The sequence below is a fragment of the Mustela nigripes genome, chromosome 15, assembly GCF_022355385.1.
Source record: "Mustela nigripes isolate SB6536 chromosome 15, MUSNIG.SB6536, whole genome shotgun sequence".
Lineage (NCBI taxonomy): Eukaryota > Metazoa > Chordata > Mammalia > Carnivora > Mustelidae > Mustela > Mustela nigripes.
This window is the reverse complement of record NC_081571.1, coordinates 32,882,517-32,905,973: the sequence shown is the minus strand read 5'-3', so window position 1 is coordinate 32,905,973 and position 23,457 is coordinate 32,882,517.

The window sequence follows — 23,457 nt, the reverse complement described above, 5'->3', positions numbered from 1 at the left end:
AAGTGGAAGGTTGCACTCTATGAATATTAAGCAGCAGTTCTGTACTTAACATTAAATGACCATCTCAGGGAGAAATTTATAGTTACAGAATCTGTCCAGAAGCTTCTAGCTCTTTTCCAATAAACTCAATAGCAGACAAAGCCTGTGTAAACTTAAATTTCAATACTGCCCTACCCCTCCCGTCTGTTCTCTTGACTGTGCTCTTTGCTAGCTCCCTAGCTGTGGTCACAGAACGTAAATATCCCTAGCTCAACGGGGAAGTATTTTCAAACTCCGAAGCATTTGACATACAGGATTTTCTTGATGGCTGATACTTGCTTTACTTTACTTGATGGCTGATAATTTTAACCAAGAGTTTCAGGTTTATAATTTTCATTTCCTCAGTTGAGAGTGCCTAAATCAATGTTTGCTTTGGTGTTGATTATATGTGGATTATTCAACAGTTAATTTAGGCATGAAAACACAGAGTAAACTACTCATTCTTCCTCACCTCAGACCTGGTGAAACTTTTAGCCAAATATTGCTAAGAGAAATGCTTCTCCCTGGATACTGAGCAAACGCTCTTTTTTCTTTGCCCCGGAGCTATGTTATTTGCTGATCCTCTTCAGTGCTTTACAAAATTCTCTATCTGAAACCCCTGTGCTCCGCAAAGGATGCCTCCCTGTATTGGGGCTTTCTTTTAAATGACGGGAGAACTTTCGGCTTCTCAGTCAACAATTGCTCAAAATTTATCTTTAAGTCATCAAGCTTATTTCTGAGGAGATTTGGTTTCCTCTAAAGTGCACTCTCTACAAATAGTGGCTGCCTCTAATAGTTACCCAGAGGTGACTTTTTCTTCTTTGTTCTGATCGTTCTTTCTGTCTCTTTGAACTGCACTGTAGCAATTTGATAAATCCTGGCTCAGATGGGACCGGGTAGCGAAAGAAAACCACCTCCGGGTTAACTATAACCTGAACAAAACATCCCTTTTGTACAGAATTCACTACAGTTAGGTTCTTTCCTGGATACACCTATCGAAATGAGGAAGGGAAAGTCGTTCTGGGCAAAAGAAAGAGCCTGGGCAAAAATGTAGTGATAAGAGAATATACACGGCAGTTCAGGATCAGGAAATCAGCCAAAGATGGAAGGGTAGCAGTAGATTCCACAACTCCACCAAACTCAGCACTGTTTTCTGCTCCTGACCCCGGAGGGGTGGACTGTCCTTTTCATCCAGGGCTAAGGAAAGGTCGAGAGGGAGAAATGGCACAAGGCTCAAGGAGGGAGACTTCTTTGCACTTGGCACTGTGGGTATGCACAAGAATGACGCAGAAGGGCTGCCTCACATTGCATTGTTTAAATAGCTTCTCTCTTGTACCAAGCTAAGGCTTTGGACTTGGTCAGGCAGGAAACGGGAGTCCACTTTATTATTTTTAGCATGCAAGTGAGGAGAGCAATTTTGAATTTGAGTGCAAGACCAGAGGGAGGCAAGCCCCTCTGGGAACCATGGACACAACCCGTGCCGGCAGTGGCAGAGGCTTAAACGAAGCAGTGACTCAGGGACCGAGACAAGGGAAGGGCTTAATGAGAAGCAGAATGTTCCCTGTAAGACTTGGGGGCTTAAGGACCCAACGGGGACGCCGCAGATCTGGCTTAGGAAGCGGGTAGGTCTCTGCTTCAAGGGCAGACCAGAGAAGATGATGCGAGAAGGAGGAGCTTGGGCTGAGCGTCTGACTTACTGGGTGCGGGTGCACGAAGCGTGGACACTGACCACAGGGACGTGGGGGGCGCAGGTCCACGCCGTGGCTCCCCGGGTTCCTCCCTTCCTGCCCGCCGTGCCCCTCGCGGCTCCCAGGAGGACACCTGTGTTCCCGCGGGGTCCCACGCGCTCCGCCCTCTCCTAGACTCACACTGCTTAAGGGATCGTGGGTTGGAGGCCTCCACCTGTCTCCAATGTGGCAACCGCTCTCGCCCGAGCTCCATCAGCGGTTCGGATTGCCTGGTGAGGGGCAGAGCCTTCCATGCAGCAACTTGAGAGCTGCTGTCCTCTCCCTCCTCTCGGGCACCGCAGCTCCACACCCAGCCTGGACCAATCCGCCAGCAGCAGGCCCGCGCCGCTGCCGCTCTTGGTCTTCCCACAGTCCCTCCTATCCCCGGGATCCAGAGGTTCCGAAGCCAGAAGAAACCTGGCTCGTGGTCCCCGTCGCCGCTTCTCCCCGCGCCGGCCACCGCCTCGCCCCAGCCTCAGCCAGGGGCCCCCAGTAGCTCCTTGTGCTTGTCCAACCTCCTCCTGCCCGGACCCAGGGCTTCTTATACGGCCCCCTTCCCAAATTGTCCCCTGCCAGGTGCCAGGAGGCTTTCTCAAACGTAAATCTCATCATGTGGCTTCAAATACTCTCACAATCTATATTCCCCCCAAGGACAAACCACAGATTTCTTGGCAAGGCCCTGAGGTCTCTGGCGTGTGGGTCCTACCCTTCTCTCCAGCAACATTTCACAACGCTCCCCTCACACACAGCTGTGGCGGCTTTGCTGCTTCTCCCTTTGGGTCTTTGTGCTCTGCCCTGGCCCTTCCCTGCCCTGCCCTGCCCTGACCTGATCTTCCCTAGGAAATATTTTCTTCGTAATTCATCAAGGAGACCTTCCCTGTCTCCAGGCAGAACTAGGTGCTCCCTTATCTACCCCATGCAGTCCATCAACTGACTCATTGGTATACTTACCTTGTTTCCCTCTCAGATCATAATCCCTTCCAGGGCAAGAGCCATGTTCTGCTCCCCAGTCTTTGGCCCGGTACCGAAAACAGCACTCCTTTAGTAAGTGTCCATTGTACCAGTAAAATGAACAGATTCAGGAGGACAAAGACAGATTCCCTCCTATGCTCCTCCTGAAAGCTGCCCCATATTTCTTACTCTCTCTTCTAATGATACGGCATTTACTTTCATTCCGAGCTTCCTGACGGCCAATGCATAAAGACAAACAACAAAGGATATGGTGTTCATTGTCTGAAAAAAAAAAAAAGCAAAACTTTCACTTCTTTAATAGAGACAAACTTTTCTGATAGTAAATTTTCAAAGGAATTCATCACATGAGTTCTTGCGCAAGGAACATTGAACAACATAATGGGCAGTATTTTTAAGCAGTTTTTACAGAAGCTATAGAAATATTCTTCACTCTTTCAGGTATTAAATGCTTAAAAAAAAAAAAAAAGATAAAGACCTAGCACTAAAACATGATTCATGAAAGAGTTTCCACTGGGAAAGGCTAAACTAATGAGCACCGCATTTAGAGTGTTCTGGTAATCAAGGATACAGTTTACCACACAGAGGAGACCGTACTTCTATTAACTCTATTTCTCAAAGATCAGTTGTCTCAGCTAGGCTTTGACAGGAGCTAAATGACAGCCCCAAATTGGATTCTCTGAGAGCCTAGAAAACTCCCAGTCATTCAAGGGTAGCTATTTGCAGCACATAAACTCTCGCCAGACTGAGACAAGAATTTGGCCCAGTGAATAAAATATATAGAAAATAAATGTTCAGAAGCTGTAAGAGGAGGAGGGGTTCTGGGTTGATTGTCCATCTACAGAATTTAGTTTTATTACATTGCATACAAGCACTCAAAACCGGAAGTTACCGCTAGGTGAGCTCATCACTGGTCCACAAGCTCATTAAGACAGTAAGAAAATGATCTTTCTATGGCTTGGTGTCCAGTCATATGGCTTGGCACTCGTCATTCCCCTGCACCCACCCACCCCCACTGCCTCTATCTATGAAAACACATAGGAACTTCTCAGGAATTAAAGCTCTAGTAAGGGGACCCTGAGGAAGGTGAGGGGTTTAAATTGTCCAAGAAAGAGGAAGGTACCAAAATAGCTAATGGTCCTCTAGAATCCTCCACACAAAACATCTCCTGTCAGGCAGCACCCAGGTTGCAAGCAGGAAGCAGAGGAGCAGATTAGAGAGTTCAGGATTGGACAGGCACAGGGCGGTCCAAGAAATTCAGTTCAAGAATAGTCCTTGTAGCCATCATCAAAACCCAAAAAAAGACTTCACAAAGACCAAAAAAAAAAAAAAAAAGAAAGAAAGAAAAGCAAAAAAATTTGTTGTAATAATTATTTTCACATCAAAATTTACTAAATATTGAGATCTCTGCTATAAAGAAAATGAGAGGGCTCTAAGTTCTAAAATGAGGCTGCTAGAAAAAGATCAGCAAAGCAGTTTTCTAGAGCAAAGGAAGTGGATGTTGCTTCAGCATATTGATTGATATACAATCCAAACATATTGACTTATGCGTAATTAACAAAAGAGTTTAATTAATCTGCTGATTGAAAATGTCATCAATCTTAGTCAAATGAATTTTAATTCAAAGATAATATCATTATGAGTATTATGCTTAAGTAATTTTATTTAATTAATCATAAAACGTCCTCACATATGCCTTTAGCCCCCAATAAATCATAAAATAGCTGACAAATTTTCTTTCCAGGAGAAAATTAAAGATATCAGTTTGAAGCACTTCATTTTATATTATTGCTTGATGTGTTCTGAAATGAAAATGCTGTGTTTCAAAAGACACCTTCTTGCCCTTTCTCTCTACTTACACAATCATATAGGATGGCCATTCTCTTGTGAGCTCTCTTATATCCATGAATAAAATAAACTTCTCCAAGTTATTTTAAAGGAAAGGATGTGTTTTCTCAGGCTTGAGAAATATCTGAGCTTGTTTTTCTGAAACCTTGGCAGAAAAACAAGGACCAACTACTGAATAATCATTCAAATGACAAGTCTTCATTAGGTTGAATTACTGAAATGAAACTATTTCAGTAATTGTTATTCCTCCCTCATCCTATGCAGCAAGCTAAAATGAACAAAATACACTTCGGGTCTAGAAAGCAGATCCCCCAAAGCCAATTAATGCTCCCAAGCTAGTAGGATACTAATTAGCAATTATTTCTGCCCAGTGATGCCCAGGCATCCTGGGTTGCTAAATATTCCCCTTGTCCTAAACTGCCAGAGAACACTCATGGAATAGTGATAGTTGTTTCGAGGGTGGCTGACAGAATGTTTGTCTGTACCCATACCAAATGCTCTCCTTCCTCATCCCTGAGAAAGACCAGTGGGTGCAGACAAGGAAAAGCCAAGACAAGTACAGAATAAAGAGGGACATATTTAACAAAAGAAACTAAGTTGTGATTGAACAGCCCGCAAAGGGCGGCAAGCGACAAGAAGGAGGGATGCCAGTAGAAAGGGGGTGTGGTTTGGGAAGACAAGCAGGAGGAGGTGTGGGGAAGAAACAAGCAAAGAGAACACCTCCTCCTCCCCCACAGGGTGAATCCAAAACCAGTTCATACGGTGGGACCTAATTAAACCAAAAATAACTCTCCAGGAGCTCCAAAATCACTTGATGATCCTATTGTCTGTAGTAATCAAAATGCCTGGAGAGCATCAGTGGTGTGAGGAAAGGTAAGTCCAATTTTGAGGCAATCCTAAGCATTTTAAGGATACTTGGATTGTTGCCATGACTCTCGTATCTTCCTCCAAGCATGACCTTCCTAAAATAAAGAAAGAAATCTAATAATTTTTTTTTTCCTTTCCAAAGGAAAAACTTAAAATGTGCAGTGGGTTTAAAAATATCTTTTTCATGCATAGGCTACAAAGCCCTTTCACTTGATGCATGAAAGCTTGAGGAGATTCACTGTTAAACTATGGTTCTCCTAGCCAGCACGTTTTTCTAGAGAAGATGACATGATTTTTACCTTTACTGAGTTAAACCTATCACATATTTATTGAGTACCCATTACACTCAAGGTAGTATGCTGTGAGTTATAGAAAAGTCACAAATAAAATTGTGCCGGCCTTCAAAAATTTTGCCATTGGAAGGATGAAAACAGAGACTAAAATAAGATGAGTAGACACATTAACAAATGACTCTAACAGAGGCAAAATAATGGAAGGGCCATAAAAAGATATAAACAAAATGAAATGAAGTATCAAGGAAGGTGTCTTATTCTGTTCAGTCTTCTATAACAGAGTATGGTAGACTATGGTGGCTTACAAACAACAGACATTAATTTTCTCTCAGCTCTGGAGGAAAGAAGGCTGAGATCATGGTGGCAGCATGGTTGCGTTCTGGTGAGAGCCTTCATCCACGTTGCAGACCCTCAGCTGCTTGTTTTATCCTCACAAGGTGGAGGAGAGCAGAGAGGGGAAGCAAACTCTCTGAGGTCTCTTCCTAGAAGGGCCCTAATTCCACTCAGGAGGACCCCACTCTCATGACCTCATCAAATCCTAATGAGTCCCAATGGCCCTGCCTGCTGAAAGCATTACATTTGAGGGATAAAGTTCCAACCTCTGAACTTGGGAGGCAGACAAACATTCAATCCATAAACAGAGGGAGAGAGGATACCTGATTTGTTTGGGTGGATTCATTTGTTCATTCAAAAAAATCATGTCATGCGCTCTGCCCCTCGCCTGTGTCCTGTACCAGGACTGGTACACAGTGAACAAAACAAACAGAAAGGAAAAATAAAGCACCAGTTTGAACATTGGGTATATTTTTCTTTCAGTTGGTTTACTGGGTACCTTTTTCCACAGGCTTACCAATTTGTGACGGTGTCAGACTTTACTTTTTCCACGCAGAAGGTAGACATGTTGTTCCCAATCTTAATTTGCATTTTACAAATAACTAGTGAAATGGAAAACTTTTCGAATGTTGTATATTTATTATTCATCCATATCTTGTGACTTGCTTTTTCTATCCCTTGACATTTTTTTCTACATTCTGTTTGTCTTTTTCTTATTCATTTATAGGGATTTTTAAATTTATTCTAGACACTGGTCCTTTCTCATGTACACAGAAAATAGCCCCTCTTAGTCCAAAGGTTGTTTTTAGACTTCATTTATACAGCATTTTGCCCTATGGAGTCAAATTTATCTAGCTTTTCCTTAATAGAACGTTTTTTTTGAACTTTTGAAAAAATAACTTTTTATCTTGAGTTCACATTTTTTCAATTATTTTCTGTTTTTTTGTTTTGTTTTGTTTTGTTTTGTTTTTATGTGTTTTCCCAGTGATTTCTTCTCATTTCCTAGAGTCTGTCTGTCTTTCTTTCTTTCTCTCTTCCTTTTTTGTTGTTTCTGTTGCTCCTTGATGTCCTAGAGTTTCATTTTTCACATTTTTCTCTGGAATTTGTGTGTGGTGTGAAATAGTGACCAAATTCTCATTTGCTTTCCTTGAAGAAATTCACCTGTCTCAACGTCCTGTACTTTGTAGGATTAGCTTTCTCCCACTGGTGTGGCTGTCCCCTCAGGAATGAATCAAGTGCCCAGCCTAAGTCATTCTCTGGGGTCTCTCTGCTCACAGATTCCTCCCATGTTCTCTATTTGCTGTGCTTTCACTTTCCTTCATGTATGTTCTTGTCCTAGTTTCTGTGAATTAATCACACTTTCTTCATTTCTTTGATTTTCCTTTACTCATTTAGCATTTTAAACTATGTTTGTTGCTTTATTCACTACACCTAAATTTTTCCTAAATATATATCATTAATACATATAATTATAATATACACAAAGCTATACATGTATAGGTAAATTTAAGTTTTTCTATTAAAGGCTAAGGTTCATACACATAGCTGTCATTCTTCTAAACTAAACTAGGACCTGTATCATTTAACTCTCTTCAGAATCATTCCCTTGCTGTTGTGCTCTGTTTGTTTGATTTTTTAGGGATCATTTTGTTTTTAGCACATATAATGAACAATGTTGTTATTATTCTCATTGATTGTAATGTCAATTCTCATTTAGATTTATAACCATAATTTATTTGTTCCCTTTGCCACTTGCATTCTGCTTCTTCCTTCTGAATACATTTTTCTTCAAACTAAAGTCTCTCATTTAGCAATCATTTTTGGTGAGCGTGACCTGTCCCGTGTTCCTGGGGACAGTAACCTTTCTAAGTGCTAACAGGTGTAAAATGCTTCATTCTTACGTTCACTCCTCTATTTAATTTTTTAAATAGATTAAAACAAGCCTGACCCAAAAAAATACAAAGCACAAGATATCCTACTCATTATAAATTTTTAAATCCCCAATTATTTGCCTTTGGGACTTCAAAAATCTATCCCACTGCCTTATGGCAGCTATCACTGCTAAGAAGTATGCTGCCCATATTATTATTGGAGATTGTGGTTTACCTCTTTACTCTTCCCCTCCATCGACTTTTAGGATTTCTCATTATCCTGGATATTCTGCATCTGTTCTACGGAGAGCTGAGGTGTGGAACTCATCCATCTATCTGCATCTATCTGTCTGTCCCTATTTTTCTCACTTCTTAGCCTCCCTGTTGGCTAATTTTACAGTTTCTCTGCTCAGGCACGGTGGGCTTGACCAGTCCCAAACCGGTGTTTGAGCTTGTGGTCTCAGAGATCCTGCTCCACACAAGGCTCTGTGTCTTTGGGAGCTATCTTGGCATTGACCTAGTAAGATGGCTTCCACCCTTGGCCTGAGGCAGCAGTGTATCTCAGGCTGTGGCCCCCTCTGGTGTGATTATTATTTTTCCTTACAAGGAACTGAAACACTTTTCCAGACCAAAGTCTCACACAGGGCATTCAATTTCTGGGACCTCCCAGCCCCACTCGGGGTCTGTGGACTTAACCTTTATCCCCAAGATACTGTTCACAGCATAGCCCCTCAAGCAGGCTCCAGGCCTCCCTGAGCAACATGGCTTTACTTCCTACTCACACTCTGAGTTCCCGTTTTATTTTTAACATTGGACAGCCTCGTAGCTTTTAGTGTGCATTTTAACTTTTAACTTTTAAATGTTCTACCCAGCAATTTTATTAATTTAGATGGTGAAGCATGTTTTATTGTGTTCAGTCTATTCTCCTGTCCAGGACATTTCTTAGTATTCAAGGTCACACAGATTGGAAACCTGAGAATCACATAGGATCCCTCTCCTCTACTTTAGTCAGTCAGTTACAAATCCCTACTTATTCTCTTCCTGAAGATCTCTCAATTTTGTGTCCTGTTCTCTCAGTCACCTGTATTACTACCAAAGCCACTTTCCCACTTTAAGCTACCAGACTTCCTTACCTGGAAATTTTCCTTCTAGTAACAAACCTTGGGGGGGGGGGGGGCGGTCCAAGCTATATTTTGACAACTAAGTCCTTTTTCTTTTCATCTCCTTACTGCCTTCTAATCAAGCCTGTGTAATGGCACCAAATTAATATCCATATTTAAAATATTATTTCTGATTATAATAGTAATTTATTATTCTATACATGGCATTGGGACATTGGTTAGCCTTTGGAATAAACAAAAAACAAAAAACTTACATCCCAATATCATATCATGTGCAAAAATACTATACTCTGCAAACCATAAAAGCACCAAAAGTAAAACATAATTTAAAAATTAGTCTAGTGTAGAAAAATCTTTCCTAAGTAAGACACAATACCTAGAAGTCATAGATGAATAAATTGTCAGGTCTTATTTCCTATAAATTTTAAATTTCCTTATAATAAAAGTGAAAATAAACAAAGATAAAAGTTAAGTCCCAAATTGGAAGAAATTTTAAATATCACATATTAAAAGACTCCACAAATTAATAAGATAAAAATGAGAGTCCCAATTTTTTTAAGTGGGCAAAGGATTAACACTGTCAATTTACAGACTAAGAAATACAAATAGAAAATGTACATAAGAAAAGATCCTCAGCTTCATTAGTAATAAGGAAGACAAGTATTTTTAAATGAAATTTTGGTCTCAGAAATGGGAAGAAATACAAAATAGTGGTAATTTCATTCAGTGAAAAAATGTAAAAAAGTGAATTTTGCAAGTCATTTGACAGTATTTCTCACAATTTTAAATGCTATATACTCTTTGACCCAACAATTGTACTTGTAAGAGTCTTAAGAAAACACCTGCACCTGTGCACAGAAATTCATGTACAAAATACCCTTGAAGTACTGCTTCTTACAGCAATTCCCTTCAATGAGGGAGTGGTTAACATCTATTAAATTGCATCTATTCTATGGAATACTATGAAATCATCATAAAGACTGAAATAACCCATGTGTGGAAAGAGTTGCAGTGTGCAAACACAAGTCATTAGACAGAGGCATTGCATGGTTGTATCTAACTTGTAACCAACAAATTTGAGTCACACACATGTATATGAACACGCATGTATATGTGTGTACACACATACATATGTGTGTACACACATACATATGTGTGTACACACACACATACACACAAATGCATAGCAAGGTAAACAAGGGACTGAAAGAATAAACCAAACTTTTTTAAAAATTAATGTAAGTTGGTGGGGAAAGTGGTAAGGAAAGCCAGGATTCTGTCTGTATATGTCTGAGTTTTTTAATCCTTTTGATGAAAATACATTCATGCAACACCAAAACTGAAGCAAAGAATCCTGAAAATACCAAAAAGGTCAAAGAAGAAAATGAAAACCATGTATAATCCCATAGTGATCTTACTTAAATGAAAATCTGATCCCTACACGTATCAAATCAATGGCTTGTCCTTCCCTATGAAATCAACTGCAAATGCCTTAGCAGGAAACATTCTTAGCCCTGTCTCCTTCCTAGCTTCACATCCTCTTCCCCCCAACTAGTAACCGAACAGCTGTCCAGGACTTGAAGTTTTCTGAATCCTCTGGCTATTCCTTCTGCCTGAAATACACTCTTCCACCCCTGCCTGGCAAGCGATTGTTGGCTCTGTATTCCCTTTGCTGCTTCAGATGATGGTACTTACCTAAATACTTTTCCTCTCCTAGCATTCATTTACCTCCTCTGCTAGACCATCCACATTTGAGGGAAGCAATTCATCAATGCCTGCCCCTACTTGCGTACCTACCCAGTGACTGGTACAAGCATTGGCTTCCTGGTGGGACACTCGGCAGGTGATGAATGAGGGCATGCATAAACGGAGGCATGCAAGCACGAGAGAAACAATACAAGAAAATAAGGATTACTGAGCAGCAGTGGAGACTCAGCTTGAAATGTATTACATTTCAAGGATCCAAATCCATCATTTAACTCCATTCCACCACTTCCTCAAACAACACCTAGGGGCACCTGGGTGGCTCAGTGGGTTAAGCCTCTGCCTTTGGCTCAGGTCATGATCTCAGGGTCCTGGGATTGAGCCCTACATCGGGCTCTCTGCTCAGCGGGGAGCCTGCTTCCCCCTCTCTCTCTGCCTGCCTCTCTGCCTACTTGTGATCTCTCTCTTTCTGTCAAATAAATAAATAAAATATTAAAAAAAAAAAAAACCACTTCACAGGTGGAGAGCAGAAGTGGAGCAAAGGGGGGAGAGTTGCTTAGGGACGCTGATGACAAGCCAGCACCATTCTGGAGTGGTGCTGAGCCCCTGCATAAGTGACTGGTTGTGGCTGGTGAGGTAGCAGGACCTGGAGTGCCAGCTCAGGGACTGAAGTGAAAGAACGGGGTGATGTAAGTTGTGAGATGGGGTTCAAGTCAAAGCATTCCAGAATATTGTTTGTCAAAGCGGTGCCAAAATATGTAAGTAGCATGTGAATAAAAATGTATGCCATGGGAATGTCTTCCATGGCCAAATGTTTGGGAAACACTGGATTAAGTAAAGTAGAGACAATTCCCAGTAGCAGAGACCTGACTTGAGTAAACTGCTTTATGAAACATCAAAAGCAGGATCCTCTACCAACGTTTACCAAGTGTATTTGACATAGTCTATCAGTTTGCTAGGGCGGCTATAAGAAGGCACCCCAAACTGGTGGTTTCAATAACAGAAATTATTGTCTCACAGTTTTGGAAGCTGTAAGTCTGAAATCAAGGCATGTTTACGGGTTGGTTCCTTGGAGGCTGTGAGGGAGAATCTGTTCCAAGCCTCTCTTCTAGCTTCTAGAGGTCTGCTGGAAATCTTTGACATTCCTTGACTTGTAGAATCACCCTAACTTCTGCCTTCACGTTCACATGTCATTCTCCCTGTGTGAGTGACTGCCTCCCTATTTTCCTTTTCTTTAAAGACACTAGTCACATAGGGGACGCCTGGGTGGTTCAGTTGGTTAAGCAGCTGCCTTCGGCTCAGGTCATGATTCCAGTGTCCTGGGATCGAGTCCCACATCGGGCTCCTTGCTTGGCAGGGAGCCTGCTTCTCCCTCTGCCTCTGCCTGCCATTCTGTCTGCCTGTGCTCGCTCTCTCTCCCTCTCTCTCTCTGACAAATAAATAAATAAAATCTTAAAAAAAAAATAAAGACACTAGTCACATAGGATGAAGGTTCCCCCTAAGACAGTATGACCTTATCTTAATTGACTAATTACATCTACAACAACCCTATCTTCAAAGAGTCACTTTCTGAGGTACTGCAGGTTAAGATTTCAACATATAGATTTTAGGGGAAAACAATTCAACCCGTTGTGTTGCTGGATGAACTGTGAAGTCCCCTGGTCCTGGCGCCTCAACTCAGTGAGACCAGAAGAAGTTGCTGAAGGTTCTTGGTCTTGTCACGAGAATGAATTTAATGACAGGCATGCAGCACAGCAGCTGAGTCACACAAGCAAGAAAGTTTATTGAAAACTAAATTACACCCTTGAGATATAAGAAGGATTGAGTGAGAGAAAGAGAGAGTGTAGGAGCATACACTGTGTGCCCTGGGGGTTGGATTTCTATCTTTTCTTAATAGCTGTTAACTAGAGGGTGGAATATTTATTACTCGGGGCAGAAAGCACGGTTTCCAAGCATTTTCTTCCTAATTTGGTCAGAGGTTTCCTAGAATAGCATCCGCCATCTTGGGTCAGTCTGGTTAGATCCAGCCGCATCCAGAATGTTGCCAGGACCAGCCTCTGATCTTCCCAGTAGCCAGCCATGACTTCCACAATGCTCGCCTCCAGGTATCCTGCTTAAACCTAACTGCCTATGCTAACACTAGCATGCACTGACCTTTTGACATGTAATGTTAGCAAAACCGCTGCCTTGCTGAACCCAGTTTTGGTAAGAGCTGCTAGAGTAGATTCTCTATCATAAGTTTCTTCCAAAAGAGAGCTAAGGGTAGAAGCCCACATTCTCTGAGAACTTAGACTGCATCAGGCAATCCAGGAAAGGTCATATGGCAGTGACAATATTATAAATGAGAAATGAGAAATTTACAAATGAGAAAAGAAATTCTGATCACTGAAGATACCCTCGTAAGGTGACTGATCCAGGTTTCAAACCAAGGTCTGTCTCATTACCAGGCCACTTCTCTCTCCACTCCAACTTGCTGTTTCCCAAATGAATATGAACATCATTAAAGTGAGATCCTTGCTGTGGAAATAATGGGGTTATTTTTCCACCCTTCACTAATGCCTAATCCATACAAAATGTGGTTGCGATTTGAAACAAAGCAAAGGCAGTGAGGCTTCTTTCTCATGGTTGAAATAAATCTGTTTAATACGTAGGAAGCACTCCTGGTTAAATGTTTACCTTTTGAACCCTACACTGAAGGAAATGGTTTCCTGAAGCTTTGGCTAATCTTTTAGCAAGCTGTCAAACTAAAAACTTGGGTGCTTCTTGATGAGGATTTTAACTGCACTATTGATTATAGTGCAGCTAGAAACCATTTTCAGACTTATCTTCATATGATTTAATTGACATTGAGAGGTATTTTAATTGAAACGTTAGACTTCCTCAGTAGAACTACCCTTTGTTTCTAGCAAGGCAATCTAGCTTTTATGCTTTTAATCGCCATCTGTTGTTCAATAAATGTCAAATCGTTCCTAATGGTCTCTCTAAGCATAGGGTTGGTTCTTTTTTTTTTTTTTTTTTTAATTTGCTTTTGTACTCAGTGTTCGTTATGGGCAAATGAGTCCTTGCCATAAAAGAGAGCCATTTCTCATGGTGCTTCAGTCCCGTTAGAAGGAAAAAGTGATTAGAAATAAAGAGACAAGAGAAATGCTTCTTTCTTTTTTTTTAAACTCTTCTCAGCAGTGGGGAGATTTAGAAAGTCTATAAAAATGTTTCCTCTCAGCACTGCTGCTGATTTTACTCCCATTCAAAGCATAAAATGAACAGAGACCTCCAAAATCTTTGAGTTGCTTAAATTGTCTGAAAAGATAGAAGCTAACGAATATATTTAAAAAGGTGGGTAAGAGAGAACTTCCACTGGACTTAGCCAAGTTTGAGATGCACCAAGGAGCTCTTGACTTCATAAGCCAATGGGGTCTCTCTCTCTCTCTCTCTCTCTCTCTTTTTTTCTAACCTTGTGGGAATTTCATAGAGATAAAGCAAAACCATACAAGGACTCCATTACCCAGGACCCCACAGTGGATTCTAAACTGACCCAGCCTACTTTCCAGAGGTGGAAGAAGAGAATGGCCAGTGACTTCAAATGATGTTCAGCAATGAGAGGGAAGGAAAGACCCTCCCTGGGGAGATGTAGAAAATTCTTGCCAAAAAAAAAAAAAACAAAAAAACAAAAAACCAAGAATTTTTTGCTTTTCCTCATTAGCTTCCAAACACACTATCCTCCATGAAGGATCATCTTATCTTCCAAGGTGAGGAAACCAAATGATACTGGCTCTTTGGAGCCCTGGAGAGCCCTGGACATTAGGATTGTAGAGCTGCTGGGAAGGGGGGGGGAGGGGTCTTTCATTGGGACTTGCATGCATTGGGTCACACTCAGCTTGCAAACCAAGAAGTATGCTTGATTGCTTGGATAAGGGCTTGAAATATTCTCCAAGGACTGGAAGAAGTATATTCTAAGAAGTAATTAGAACTGGTTGAAATACAGGGCTATAAATGGGGGACTGGCACAATTTTACAAGAAACAGATCATAACTCAACATTCTAATGACTTTTTCTTTGGAGAAGGTCGGCAAAGCTATTAACAAGGGAAGTGGGCATGCAGAGTTCTCCAACCCAGACTGTGACTGAACTTTGAACAAAGTCCCTCCATCAGGATTCTGACTCTAATTACCCGAGCCGCAGCCTTGGCTCAGGAGCAATTGCCGAGAGGGGGTAAATGGGCAGCTGGGCTTCTGATGGCCCTTCTGTGCCTCTCTAGCCCTCTTCCCCGAAAGGGATAAGAATAAAGATGCTGACAAGCTCATTTTTTCAGGCACTATGGCCAAAAATACCACGGATTATTACAAATATTAAAGTTCTCCAGACCCAAATAGAATTTCCCAAACATTTAAAAAGAGAGAGAGAGAGGAGACTTAACAACAGTCCCTCTGTCATCCTGTCCTCTTGCTTGAGACACAGGCAAAAAAGTCAACATGGGCCATGTAGCCACAGAGGGATTTCAAAGGGGGACCTGTCCCCGGTGCCTCAGTTTGGAAACACAGCCTGGGTGATTTCAAAATGAACTCACTTGCCCCACAGCTGCTGTGTGTTACTTCTGTACACATCAGCTATCCTGCTCATTAGGGTTATGCTAAGGTTAGGGAATGTGTATGTGTATTTTTGTTTCTCTGCTCCCCATCCTTCAGTATTCAAAACAGTGCCTGGAATCTCAACACATATTTTAAATTAAAAAATAAGAATTAGAAACTGTGAGTTTTCAGGGGAGCCTCAGAACAGCTTTGAGCACCTTCCAAATTATCCTGATCTTTTCCAGTAACCCTGGAATTTAGAGGGGGGCAGTATTACCTTCCTACATCCTTCCTGCTTTCTCTAAAAATCCAGCACCCCTCCTATTCTTTTGTTCCTCTGAGGGTTCATTACTGACTCAGGATGAACTTTGGCCCTAGGCCTCTCCTTTGCAAGGCCAGGACCAAACTGATCACCAGAGTCAGTGCCAATAAAACTATATGTCTAGATATAGCTCTCTCCAAGTGGCCTCACCAAATTAAAACATTTGGCCACTGGGCTCCAGAATCAAAGTACTGTCTAGTCAAAACTGGGAGGAACAAGAGGGAAAGATATTGTCAAAAGGTCATACCTTCCTTGCAGATCATTTATCAGTCCTCAATCATAATGACTCCTGATGGCCTGTATTTCCGTCTTACAATTGCCCTGTGTATGGTTATATATATCTTATGATTACATATGCCCAAAATGTCCTTTGCTTCTAACACTAGGCAGTGTTACTTTTATGTTGAACTTAACCCTCGTTGCTCTCAGCTTTGAAAAAAATTGAAGAATTAATGGATGGCATCCTTTAACCCAGCTCCTTTAGATGCTTCCACCCTTAGACTCCAGGTTGGTGGGCCTACCCTTGTCTTTGCTTCAGCTCACCTGAAGTCTGTTTATTTTCTGACCCTCTGTACTCTAGGCTCGGTTCTGTGGAACCAAGGTAACAATATGTTGCCTTAATTACTCTTCAAAGATGTTTATTGTGAGAGGACACCAGAACAGCTTTTCCAGCCTCCTGCTGTTAAGAATTCTAAAGGTTAAGGCCTCCAGTAAACTGTGATTAGAAAAAAAAGTCAACGGAGTAACTGCATAATCACCGCTATATTTAGCAGGCTAGTGATTTCCCGAGAAAGCTGGCATTTCTGCCCTGCAGCCTCCTTCAACCCCTCAGGAAGTCTTCTGGCCAGAATCTGTGACACTCTCCTGGCCCAGCACCTGGAGCAGGGCTACAGGCCTGAAATAGCTCAAAATATCTTAGCATCTCATATAATAAAAGGGAGTCCAACTCCAAAAGAGAAAAAGAGGAAAATGGCTTACCATAAAATGGTTGGGTGAGGTACTGCTGGTTCATAAAACAAAACTCTTACATAAAATTCCAATGAGTTTGGGGTTTCCTTAGGTTCTAATAAGGTATAGCCCCATTTCTCTCACTATCTCTCTCTCTCTCTCTCTCTCCCTCTCTCTCTCTCTTTAAGTAATCTCTATCTCCAGCCTGGGGCTAGAACTCGCAATCCAGAGATCAAGAGTTGAATGCTCTACTAACTGAGCCAGCGAGGCGCCCAAACAGCCCTCTTTCATAAATTGTTCAAGATCCCATAGTGACTAGTCTGGTATATTTGTATTCGGCGGTTCATGTCTCCTACAGACTGTGGGATTTCCTTTCTGTGGCTTTACTGCCCTCCACGAAACTCTTTTCCTTCTGATACTGCTTTTTTATTCTTCCTCCCCTAAAAAAAAAAAAAAAAAAAAAAAAAAAGCCTACTTGTCAGAACGTCTATCATTTATTCCTTAGGATATATTGGATTCACTTGTGGGAGGAAAGGAATGATTATTTAAATAATAATGGCTAACAAGTATTGAGCACTTTAACACATGAACATATGCTAGGAACTGCTCTAGGTACATCATACACATTAATTCCGTTAAGTCTCACAACCACCCAATGAGATAGTTGGCTATTATTTAATCCCTATCTTACAGATGAGAAAACTAAGGCACAGAGAGGCCAAGAAACTTGCCCAGGGTCACAGAGCTAGTAAGTAGAAGAGCTGGACTATGTGCCCAGGCAGTCCGACTCCACAGTCCACGTTCCCAGCCCCTAAACTACTCTACTTTCTACATGCTTTCACTACCACCACCTCTCCCCTCATGGATTTTTAGGGAAGAATGGAGCAGGATGAGTGTTAAGTCAGGCCCCTCAGCAATGCCCTTTTGATCCTGCCTACACTCCCGCTCTGCCCACTGTCACAGTGGGTCACAGACACCCAGACGATGGAGGGCATTAGAGAGACAAGCTGGTCTTCAGAGCTGTAAAAGGGAATAGAGAGCTGCCCACTGGGCTTTCAAACTCTTTCTTCTCCCTCAGAGTGTCATCGTGGGAGAGGAGGCAGGTCTCTGGGACCCGCAGCTTCTGCCAGAGCAGCTCCCCTTTCAGCTGCCTCACACACAGGGGTCTGGGATTTACACTGAACAGAGATTCATGGCTCAGGAAGGTTTGGAAACCCCTGGGGATGGAGCAATCACCTAGGTGTCAGGTTCCTTAATTGCTAAGCCCTCCTTGCCGCTGATTTACACAGCCCTGTACTCCCTGGAGAGGAAAGGCAGGACGGTATAGACCCAGGCACAGGCCGGAGTCTCTCTGCCAGTAAACTCGCTGTGACTATTAGCCGTCCTCGCCTAAAGCGGGGAGAGCACTCCTAGGGGAGGCAGACAGTTAGGGAAGACTTTGACTTCACCTTCAGCCCAGATAGGCAGGCTTGAAAAAATGGTTAAGGTTAAATGGGAAGAAGATGAATCTATGAGTGCCCGCCAGCAAGCACCAAGTATTTGGAAATCCATTTCTTCCCTTGTCTTCAAAATTCCTTAATTCAGTTAGACAGTGTCCTCCTGGGGTCCTCCTCCTATTTCTAACTTGCCTGTCCCTGCCCCGTGGAATTCTGAAGACCCACAAACAAGGGTGGGTGCATGTGTGTGCATTCGCATACATGACACATGCATGCACACACACACGCCCAGGAAACTGAAGCCAGGCCAGCTCCAGGCACCAGGAGGGTGATCGACCCTGGGTTTATTTCTCCGCAGGGCATCTGTAGATCAGAGAACCAACGTCCTGTTGCCAACCCATAACATAAATGTTATTCCAGGCACCCTCGGATTTACAGGCTCCCGGGAGGCCCCAGAGCACCATGGGCAGGGGAACACTGGAATCAGAAGGCGGGTGCCGGGATCCCCGTTCTGTCAATCACAGGCTGTGGGGTGTCAGCAGACTTCCTAACAGGACCTCTCTGTCCCCCAGATTTATCCTCTGTCAAATGGGAAGGGCAACAGTGTCTGATGGGAGCATGGTGGCTCTGAGCGAAAGGTGCTTAGAGCAGTACCTGGCGTGGGGCGAGAGTGGAATAAGCATTAGCTGTGTACCCTCCAGAGCGCGGAGCAGCACCCTTGGCCAGCCGGGCATCAGCCCAGCCAGTCCTCCTTCCACTGCAGCTGCAGGAAGGTTGCCGGCTGCTGTTGCTGCAGAGTGCAGACGGCCACGGTTCAACAGGAAGATCAGCAGCCTTCCTTGTGAGAGACAAACAAGTTACAAGGTTCCTGGGGGAGGCTGGCACTTCATTAGGCTTTCTTCGCAGCGAAACTTAAAATTGAAAACGCTGCCTGAAGCATCCTGTGATCAGAACAAATATTCTTCATTCATTCAACACATATTTATTGAGCACATTTTTAAAATAATGGGCAGCTACATATAAACACTACCGGTATAAATGCTGTGCTAAGGGCTTTCTATCCACTTACAACAATGCTATCAGGGAGGTGCTGTCATTCTTTCCATTTTGTATATGCGGCTCAGAGACGGGAGGGAATCTGCCACCGGTCACACAGTATACGGCAGAACGAAAATTCCCCTGGAGAAATGTAAATCAAAACTGCAAAAATTTATCACCGCACACCTCAGAATATCTAAAATCAAAAACGCAAGAAACACAAGTGTTGGCGAGGTTGCGGAGAAAAAGAAACCTCTGTGCGCTGCTGGTGGGAATGCAGGCTGGTGCAGCCACTGTGGGAGAGAGTATGGAGTTTCCTCAAACAGAAATACAGCTGCCCTAGGATTCACAGTACTGGGTGTTTACCCCAAAATACAAAAACACATTAATTCAAAGGGATTCATGCATCCCTATGTTTATTGCAGCATTATTTACAGTAACCAAATTATGGAAGCAGCCTGTGTCTATTGATTGATGAATGGATAAAGAAGTGGCATATATATATATATATATACATATATATGTGTGTATATATATACACACAGACACACACATATATATACACACAGACACACACACATATATATACAAACACACATATATATATCAATCACATATATATCAAAATATCACATTATGTATATATGTCACATATATAATACTATATCACATATATAGTGGGGGTGTGTGTATATATATGTATATACATATATATGTGTGTGTGTATATATATATGGATCTTACTCAGCCATCATAAAGAATGAAATGTTGTCACTTGCAAAAATGTGGCTAGAGCTGGAGAGTATAATGCTAAGTGAAATAAGTCAGTCGGAGAAAGACAAATATCCTATGATCTCACTCCTATGTGGATTTAAGAAACAAAACAAATGAGCAAAGGGGAAGAGAAGGAGAGAGACAAACCAACAAACAGACTCTTGCTCTAGAGAACAAACTGATGGTTAGCAGAGGGGTGGTGGTGGGGGCTGGGGGAAATAGGTGAAGGAAATTAAGAACACATTATCATGAGGAGCACTGAGTAAGTATGGAAGTGCTGAATCACCGTATTATACACCCAAAACTAATAAAACACTGTATGTTAACTACACTGGAATTAACATAAAAAACTTAATAAACTTAAAAAAAATGAAATAAAATTCCACCAGAACCAGAGCCTCGTTTTTGACCACTCTACCACTTCTCTCCTGCCTGAAGAACTCAGCCCTCAAACCCACACAGACTGGCAAGGTGGCCTGTGCTTTCTTCCTTCCCTTCCTCTGTTATCTGAAATGGGAGGCTGCACATCTCAATTCCTTTCTCAAGTCCTCACAGAAAAATCCGGAGATTTTTGTCCACATGGCACACCAAAACCAGAAGGGAACAATGCTGGAGTAAGCATTGCGATTTAGCCACAAAAAAACCCAGGCTTCAGTTTAAGCTTTTTACACAACCCCCCTCTAATCTCTCTGCCACTATATCAGACAGAAAGTGTGAAGAAAGGCTTCCTTGTTTGCAAACTATACTAATGTAATTGGGATAAAAATTGTCTTGGTATGCCAGTCTTAGCCATTAAAAAAAAAAAATCCCAGTAGGTATTTTGGGCTGCTTTAAGCAAAGAGAATCTATAGAATCCTCTTTTTTTTTCCTTGAGAGAAATGAAATCCTTTGTTTATTGTAATTAGCAGCAAGTATTTTGTCAACTGAACAATAACACTAGACCTGAAGTATAGATAGTATAATTACAGAGTATTCTAAAGGTCTCTAAAAATATTCATAGTGACATCAAATCAAATCATGTCTACCCCTACTGCCACACCGCCCCCCCGACCCGACACACACACACAAAGAACTGAAGGACATCTTGCTGCCTGATTTAGCTACACAATTTCCATTCAAAATGAAAGTCACATAGCTAACACTCCATTCAGTTATTTGAATTTTTTATTAATAAAAATAAATCCATAAGGTAAATCCTATGGTTAAGGGACATTTTTAGCAGCTCCCGAAGGGGATCTCTTGGATACCATGTCACTCAGGCTCTAGGTCTTCTGTAGGCTCATCAGTTGGGCAGATGATGTGGTCACTTTGGTCCACAGTGACCCCTCTTGGTAGGGAAGATGCCCCCTTTACCAATTCAAAGAGCACAAGAACATCCCAGGCCTCAGCCCTCTCCTCTCAGGCAAATGCCAGGTTGCCACAGAAAGGGAAACTTTCTAGCTCTTTCCTGGGCAGCAATGCCTGCAGGCATTGAACCCTGGGGAACCCACACTCCTCCAGTGTCTCCAGCAGGACTGCAAGCCTCACTACACTCTTCCGCCTGGCAGAGCCAAGGAGCACGCTCACTGGGGACTGTCCTGCCTGAGGGTGGGGGCATGGCTCTGCTTTCCCCAGCTCTTGAGCCTTGGGGTGTGGTTCTGGCCCTCTCTAAACCTCGCTTTCCTCATCAATTAGATAGTGACAGTAGTACATACAGTAATTGTAAGCTAAAAGTGTGCTCACCACAAATAATAATGATGATGATGATGATGATGATGATAATTAAGGGGCAGAAGGGAACTCTGGAAGATTTTTATGGCCTTGATTGCAGTGATAGTTTCCCAGATGTATATGTATCCCCAAACTCATGGAGTTATATACATTAAATATGTAAGGCTTTTTAAATATCAGTCATACTAAAATAAGGTAGTTTTTTTAAAAAAAGGAAATAAGTAAAATATGTAAAAATACATGGTAAATGCTCACTCAATTTCAGTCTTCTTGGTTTCTTTCCCATTTCATGTAGTTTTCTCTTCAATTTTCCTAATGGAATTAAGAATTGAAATGGTTGATTAACTATCTTGACAATAGTCTTTGGCAAAATTCTGGAAAAGGAAGCTAAAAGAAGGATGAATGCTGCCTACAGAGCATTAGAATTCCACTGGCCTTTAGCTAGCAATGAAGAGGAAATCCACGTGGGAGGAGGGAGGCCTGGGCCCTGAGGTTGGCCTTCTCCTTGGGGTCTTAGGGTGCTATCCACTGCCAGCCCCAGTGCTCTCAGGGGCCTGTCCTTCCCCTTTGTCCTCCAGTCCATGCACTGTAGCCTCCACCAGCCCCATTATGACCAAGCAGACACCTGGCCACAGCTTTTTTGGAAGAGTACACTAATGGTGAAGGGATCAAAAAGATAAATCAACAGGGGCACTCAGGTGGCTTTGTCAGTTAAGCATCAGACACCCGATTTTGGCTCAGGTCATGATTTAAGGATGAGATTGAGTTCTAAATCAGGTTCCACACTCGGTGTGGAGCCTACTTACAATTCTTTCCCACTCCTTCTCCCTCTGCCTTTGCCCCTCTGCTCAATCTCTCTATCTCAAAATAAAATAAAATAAATTAACAAAAAATCAGATCATCTGATTTACACAATGTAGTTTATCATCTTTAATATGCAGCCTCAATGGGAAGGCCTCCCTGCCTGACTGCCCTTCTGCCCAAGTTATACCAACTTGTGATCCCTCCTTTAGACCCCTCCAAGTCCTTACCAAAGAAAGCAGAGCCCTGAGAAAATCCGAAAATTCCCCATCATGCTGGATGAAGGCCCCCTTCTAAGTTCTCAATCCCTGTCTGAAGACTACCTTGTCTCCAAGTGAGTGATTTGCCAGGAATGACATATGTCAGAAGCGCCCACACCTGCCCACAGAGGTGCCCCTCTCTACTCACCAACCCAAAACCACACATTCATGTGTCAGTCAGTAAGAGAAGGCTCCTCACAGGAATCTCCTCTTATGTTTTCCATCTAACCCTCAGCCCCAGAATCAAAAACACCAAATGCCACAGTATTTGGCTGAAAATGGATATCTTCATCATGCTGGCATTACTCAACATGTCATTACTCAACCATCACTTGGGACAGAGAAAAGTAGAAGCTACTAGTGGGTTAAAAGAATACTTGCACCCCATACAATGCTTTCTTCCCTAAAGTAGGTGAACACCTACTAGGAATACGAAGATTCTTGTTCTGGGGGTAATAACATCAGGACCCAGGTCAGTATGAGGAAACGAGAAGAATGTTCCCTCTTTTCCCTGAGCTTCCTCCTTCCCCACTTACTGGTTCTGGAGAGGACCAAAGACACTAAGTGCCTACTAAGTACTTTACCTAGGTCATTAAATTTTCACACAGACTCTTCCACTCATGTATTCTTGATATCCATTTTACAGATAAGACAAATAAGGCTTGGGGGTTAAAAATCTTTCCCAAGGTCACACAGCTTGAAACAGGCACTACACAGCTTCAAATCTTATGCTCTTCTTCTGCCATCATGTCAAAGCTTGCAAGGCACAGAGGCCACACACAAGCCCAGAATGGTCCCAACCAGGGTCCTATCGCCATTGTCCTTGGACTTAAAAGGTACAAAAAAAGTCTG